Raw genomic sequence first — 7500 nt, 5'->3', positions numbered from 1 at the left:
ACGTCCACCTTTCCATGTTTTTCCTTGGGTTGCTGAGGAAGATTTTCTATGGCCAGATGCCCTTCCTATCACCGGCCCTTATCTGTTTCCAAGTAAAGGGCAAAGGGTATGAAGCCCCTTTGGTCATGAATGACCATGGGATTGCACCTAGAAAGATCCCCTCTGAGGTACAAGTCATCTGCCATTACGTTTTGAGTTCAATTTCTGCCGAGGTCAACTTTACCTTTCATCCTCTCAGTGTTGATAAATTAAGTACCAGTTATGCACTGGGGTCGATGTAATCGACTTAATCTCTTTGTCTGTCCTTGTTTGTCCCCTCTATGTTTAGCCCCTTGTTGGCAATAAAGAAATAAGAAATGTTAGCACACCGAGCAAAATGCTTAGCAGTATTTCATCTGTCTTTACGTTCTGAGTTCAAATTCCGCCAAGGTTGACTTTGCCTTTCATCCTTTCAGGGTCGATAAATTAAGTACCAATTGCATACTGGGGTCGATCTAATCGACTGGACCCCTCCCCCAAAATTTCGGGCCTAGATCACAAAAGAAAAGAACTCTCCCAAATCCACTCACAAGGTATTGGTTGGCCCAAGGCAATAGTAGAAGACACTTGCCCAAGGTGCCAAGCTTTGGGACTGAACCTGCAACCATGAGGTTGGGAAACAAGCTTCTTACCACATAGCCATGGATGGGATTCTTTCAGCTTCTCTCTCCCAAGGCATTGGTCAGCCCAGGGCAATAGTAGAAAACACTTTCCCAAGGTGTCATGCTTTGGGACTGAACCCACAACCATAAGGTTGGGAAGCAAGCTTCTTACCACACAGTAATGGATGGGATTCTTTCAGTTTCTGTCTACGAAATCTACTCACAAAGCTTTGCTGACTGATGATGTGAACTCACCCAAATGAAATGGGAATTGAAATGATTGGTTTCTTGCGTATTATCTTGTTACAAGAAGCTAATTTGTGGGATGAAATCATTCATAGTTCCATTCATTCATTCATTCATATCTAACAAGTGAAGGAGAAGAAAAACAATCGTCAAACACGTAGAAAATCTTAGGAACTCTTAGAACATCAGATAATGACATAATAGACAGGTACACAAAACCAGCACCATATGAGAAGATCAATAAATTCTTATGGAATTATGAATGGCATTATATTTTATTCAAAGAAAATCTTCAGGAAAACAATGGTAAGAGTATGTTTTAACTATAGGAATAATAAATGGTAACTAAAGTGATGGGGACTGAACTCCAAACCATATGGTTGCCAAATAATCTTCTTAATCACACTCTCATGATGTGACAGGTTTCCAAATTCTGCTCACAAAGCGTTGCAACTATAAATTATAGAAAAAGACCCTTTTTCAGCATACCGCTGCACTCTAGGATTGAAACTGGAACTACATAGATGAGAAGCAAGCAAACAACTTAACCACCCACCGATACATAACCTACGATCATATCTTGGTCAAACTGACCAGTTTTTCAAGCCATTGCATTAACTGTCCCTTATCTAGAAGCCTCTAACAACAAATTAATCGTTCCAAACATGCAAGTGAGGAATTTAATTGTAAATTAGTCGGTTTTGCTGCAGAACATTAAAACGGAGAGTTAAGGAAACATTAGAAATGTTTGGGATGGACTTTGGCCAATGGGATCGTTGGCATTTTGTTCTTGCAGGTTTTTGGGCATCAGTTGTTGTTGTTGTTATTGTTGTTATTGTTATGTGTGTTGGTGATGGTGGTGGTGGCAGTGGTGGACGTTCATGATGGTGATGATGATGGTGTTGGTGGTAATGGTAATAATGACAATTATCATGAGAATGCTGATGGTGGCGGTGGTGGTGGTAATGACAATGATGACAATTATCATGACAATGCTGCTGACGGTGGCGGTAGTGGTGGTGGTGGTGGTGGTGGTGGTGGTAATGGCAATGGCAATGATGACAATTATTGATGATGATGATGATGATGATGGAAAAGTTGTCAGAAATCTGGATGAGGAAATAATTTAGAGATGGTGTTGTTGGTGGTGGAGGTGATGTTGGTGGTTGTAACATTGACCAGTATGATGATGATAATGACAATTATGATGATGTCTGATAATTTCATTTCATTTCATTTCATTTGGGTTTGAGTCCATGCTCAGGCCAAGTCGAAGACTCCACCCTCAGAGTCTGGTGTGGTTGCCAGGTTGTATTCTCTGCTTAATTTTGACATGTGTAGGAGCGAGTTTGAGTCAGTTTGTGCTCGTTGTGTATATCCTGGGAGATGGGGTTCATCTCTAATGGTGCTTAAGTATCTATCCAGTTGCAATTTGAATGATTCCACACTGCATCCTGATAGATTTCTGACATGTACCGGAATGGAGTTGAACAGTTGTGCTCCTCGAACCAACAGACTTGATTCTCGCAGGGTTTTTGCTGCCTGGCCAGCCTTTTTGTTGATTGGTGGCAGCTGGCAGCGTCTTCCGTGGCGCAGTGAGTGGTAAGTTTTGATACCAAAGTTTGGCACCTTCTGCTCTATCATTTTCCAAATGTATATAATTCGGTATCGCTCAAATCTTCTTTCTATTGAGTACATCCTCAAGGTTTTGAGTCTTTGCCAATAGTCCAGGTCCCTCGTTTCTGAGAAGTATGAGGTAAAATTTCTTTGGAGCGATTCTATCTTAGATAGTTGGCCCTTTGTTGTTGGTGACCACAACTGAGAACAGTAGTCAATCCTCGGAAGTATCATACTGTTCCAGAGGGTTTTCATTGTTGAGGTATCTCTTGATTTGAAGGTGCGCAAGATCCACCCGCTGTACTTTCTTGCAGTAAGACAGACTGAGTCAAGGTGTTCTCTGAATTTTAGGTTGGTTCCCATGTGGATGCCTAAATCTTTCACATACTGTTTTTCCATTATTTGTTGTCCTGATGGGTTTCTGTAGTTTGTTGTATTTTTCAGATCTTGATCTGTTCCGTAGCGAATTAGTTCAAACTTCTTATCATTGAACAACATGTTGTTTGTTTCCTGCCATTTATATATGGTGGTCAGGTCCTTTTGTAAGGCCTCTGTATCCACCTCGTCTTTGATTTGTCTCATGACCCTGGTGTCATCAGCAAAGGATGAGACGTTACTGGTTGTATCTTCATCTATGTCAGAGATGAGGATGAGAAACAGGATTGGGCCGAGTACTGTACCCTGAGGAACACTGCTGGTCACAGGTGATGGTGTTGAATGGGTTCCATTCACAGTGACTGTTTGAGTTCTATTTGTAAGGAACTCGTGTATCCATGTACCAACTTTTCCTCCTACTCCTAGCTTTCGAAGTTTGTGACCCAGGATGCCATGATCTACCTTGTCAAATGCCTTGGCAAAGTCGAGGTAGATAACATCTGTGTTGTATCCATTCTCTAGATTTTCTAGGATTTGGTCATGGTGTGCCAGTAGTTGGGAAAGGCATGATCTACCTAACCTGAATCCATGCTGGTTGCAATTCATCAGATTGTTGGATTCCAGGAACTCAACCAGTTTTCCACGAACTATTCTTTCGAAGACCTTGATAATGTGTGATGTCAGTGAGATTGGTCGGTAGTTCTTTGGTTTTGATTTGCTGTCCCCTTTATGTATTGGAGTTATGTGTGCTTCTTTATATGTATTTGGTATTTTGCCATTCTCCATAGATTCCCTCCATATCATGTAAAGGGGTTTCAACAATTGTGCCTTGCAGTTTTTAAGTATCATGGCATTGAAACCGTCAGGCCCCGCAGCCGAGTGCATGGAGAGCTTGTCTATGGCTCTTGCTATGTCTTCTGGGTTGAAATCAATGTCGGATAGGGTAGGTTTAGTATGGTCGATATCCTTGAAGAATTTTCCTGGGTCATGGATCTTCATGGTTTTATATGGCTCACTGAAGACACTTTCATACTGTTGACCCAACATTTCTGCCATTTCAATAGGGTTATTCACTACATCCCCATTTTGTCTCTGGAGAGGTCCTATTGTTGACTTGGTGTTCGAGTATTTCTTTGCAAAACTGTAGAAACATTTTGGATTTTTCTTGATGTTTTCTATGGCTCTCTTTTCTGCATTGTTACGTTCTTCATCATAGTGTTGTTTTAGATTGTCTTCTAATCTGTATATTTGGTCAAGGACTTTCTGTAATTCATGTTTTGATGTCAGCTTAGATGTTTTGTTTCTTAGTCTTGACCTTTTGCGCATCAGGATCTTTCGCTCCCGTGGTACAGGTTTTTTTGTGGGCTTGGTTTTCTTTAGAGGAACATTTTTTTCACATATTTCTTCGATCTTGTTTAAGAATTTCTTGTGTTTATCTGGCCCAGTAAGGTAGAGATCCCAGTCAATGATTTGTAACTGGTTGTTAATAGTTTCCCAATTTGCCTGGTGATAATCATACCTGCATAGCTTTGGCATGTCCTTTTGTTTAAGAGTTGTGGCATTGGGCTCATTACCAATGTGTAAATGCATTTCAATAATATTGTGGTCTGAAAGGATTGTTGGGGTTGAGTGAAGGTCAAATAGCGTGTCCTCGTTGTTGGTGAAAACCAAGTCGATCGTATTATTATTTCTTGTTGCTTCTGTCATCATTTGTTTGAGGTATAATTTCTCTGTGACTTCCAACAGTTTGGCTGCCTGTATTTGTTCAGCTTTTGTCCCCAGTTTTAGTATGTGTCCATGTGGCCAGATGATGTTAGGGAAGTTGAAGTCACCAAGGAGGATAATGTCTGGCATTGGACTTGCCATGTTTCCCAGAATTTGTTGGAGCTTCGTCAGTGGCTCAGTGAAGGATAATGTTGGGCTGTTTGGCGGTCTGTACATTATTGTTACAACTGTATTAAGTTGGATGATTTTTATGCCAGCAGGTTGCAGTAGGCATTTGATTCATTGACAAGTTCTATGCATGCATAGGTATCATGGATATACATGATAACGCCCCCATGGGATCTGCCTTGTCTATCACATCTGAAGATGTTGAATCTATTGATTGTCATTTCGCTGTTGCGGATGTTTTCGTTGAGATGACTTTCAGTAATTCCAATTATTTTGGAGTTGTTTTCTGTTGCTAATTCTTCCAAGAAAGGGACTTTACACTGTTTTGTTTTCGGATAAAGACCCTGGATATTTGCTGTTATAATGATAGTTTAAGATAGTTTCTTTTCTTTTTTTGCTTTTTGATGTCTTACGTTTTTATACTTGTGTTTTTGTTTTGATATCGTCACTTAGATAGGTCGGTGGATAAACTTCAAAATAAATGTAACAATTATTTCAAGAAGACCTGGTATTATCATTGCTCAAAAACAAAAAAAAAAAAAACAAAACAGAAAAAAAGCCAGAAGACTGTGTTGGATAATTACTACAGCATGGCCGGCAGATAACAGATTAAGTGGAAAGGTTGAAAAAAAAAATTGGAAAAGATGGAAGAGTATCAAAACTTGGTTACTTGGTAACCTGACTTGTGCCTGTGACATAGAAAAGCCCCCAGTACATACTGTAAATGGTTGGCATTTGGAAGGACAACAAAGTGGAAGAAGCCATGCTAAAACTGAAATGGAATTCAATGAGGCCATGTGGTTGACATCTGCTTCACAAATACTCTCTCCACCATCACCACCACTTGGCTTAGGGGTGCTTGTTCCTGTCTTCTTTTTCCTGTTCTTCTTTTGCAAATCACTTGGTGACCTCACATAAAAATGCACCTAGTGCACTCTGCAAAATGGTCAACATTCGGAAGAGCATGACGGTGGGGGGAAACCATGCCAAAATTGAAATTGGATCTCAATGTGATCTTGTGGTTTTTTTCTAAGTTTCTACATTAAGCTGGAGTGATAAGAGGACTTATTGTGCATTGAGAGGAGTCTCTGTTGATGAGAATATGTCGTGGGTTGTGGTTATTGAGATTGTGTTGCATTGTCAATTTCATTTGTGAGAAAAATAATTGACATTCAACCCGTACAGTATGGAACATCATCATTGTTGTGGTCGTCATAATACCATCATCATCATCATCATCATTGTCATCGTCATCATTTAATATACATTTTCCATGCTGGCATGGGTTCGACAGTTTAACAGGAATTGGCAAACCTGGGAGCTGCACCAGGCTCTGATTGTCTGTTTTGGAATGCTTACCAAGGTTGGATACCTTTCTTAGTGCCAACCACTTTACAGAATGCCCTGGGTGCATTTTTACATGCCACCAACATGGGCGCATCTTAACGTGACACCAATGCAGGTGCATTTTTTTATGTGGCACCAGCACTGGTAACTCTTATGTGGCACTAGGTGCTTTTTGCATGGCACCACCTCAAAGATTAAATGATGTGGACAATGATGATGATATTTCAAATCCTGGATCAATACCAGGAAATCTGAAGATGGGGAGGGGGTTCCAGTCAATGTCATTAACCTTTTCTATTCTAAGCACAAGGTCCGAAATTTTTGGGGAGAGGGCCAGTCGATCAGATCGACCCCAATTCGCAACTGGTACTTAATTTATCGACCCCCAAAAGGATGAAAGGCAGAGTTGGTCTCGACGGAATTTGAACTCAGAACGTAAAGACAGACAAAATACCGCTAGCAGTACTTGACTGGTTCTTTGTTTTATTAATCCCCACCAGTCTGAAAGCTAAGTTGACCGTTGTCTTAGCAGGATTTGAAATCAGACGGTAAAGAGTAGAAAGAAATCACGGAAGGCAAAGCATATTGTCTGGTTCTCTAATAATTCTGCTAATCCACAGAGAAGGATTAAAGAAACCATATGAAGAATCTATGTAGATGGGATTGGCACCGCATCAGGATGGGAGAGAAACAGAGTTTGAAATACAGGTCGATATTAGTCACAGTGGTAGTGGTGATGCTGCTGATGGCAGTGATGGTGGAGATGGCGGCAGCAGGTGGTGGTGGCAGTGTTGTTGGTGCTGGTGATGGCGGTAGTGGCGGTAGCAGGTGGTGGTAGTTGTGGTGGTGGTGGTAGTAGTAGTAGTAGTAGTGGTGGTGGTAGAAGCATTGGTGATTGTAGTAGTAGAAGTTGTAGTAGGTTGTGGTGGTGGTGGTGGTGGTGGTGGTAGTAGTAGTAGTAGTAGTAGTAGTAGTAGAAGAATTGGTGCTTGTAGCAGTAGTACTGGTGGTGGTGGTGGTGGTGGTGGTAGAAGCATTGGTGCTTGTAGTAGTAGAAATAGTAGTAGGTTGTGGTGGTGGTGATAGTGGTAGTGGTGGCAGTGGTAGGTTTGTATCGGTAATTATAGAAGTGGTGATGGTAATAGTAGCGGTGGTGTGGTAGTGGTGGTAGTAGTAGTAAGAATAACAAGGATGTTGATGATGATGATGATTAAAGCCCACTTACAAGTGGTTTGCTGTTAGTGTTATGGGAATATTTTCATTTTAAAAGCATTAATTAGCGAAGTTAATTACCACTCAAGCAATCTAATATTATAATTCTATTCCTTTTCTTCTACATTCTCCCCCACTTCTCTCTCTCTGCCTCTCTCTCGAAGACATT

At 40.9% G+C, this 7500-nt stretch overlaps 1 protein-coding gene across 1 annotated transcript in view; it reads left to right on the top strand.

Moving 5' to 3' along the window:
- The window catches only part of LOC115216355 (pikachurin), a 700561-nt gene that overhangs the window by 492065 nt on the left and 200996 nt on the right, over positions 1–7500 (top strand). The gene's annotated exons all lie outside the window — the stretch shown is intronic.

This window comes from Octopus sinensis, linkage group LG10 (genome assembly GCF_006345805.1).
Source record: "Octopus sinensis linkage group LG10, ASM634580v1, whole genome shotgun sequence".
In the NCBI taxonomy this organism is placed as follows: Eukaryota; Metazoa; Mollusca; class Cephalopoda; order Octopoda; family Octopodidae; genus Octopus; species Octopus sinensis.
Note: the sequence above shows the minus strand (reverse complement) of the source record. Positions and strands in the feature narration are given on the sequence as shown.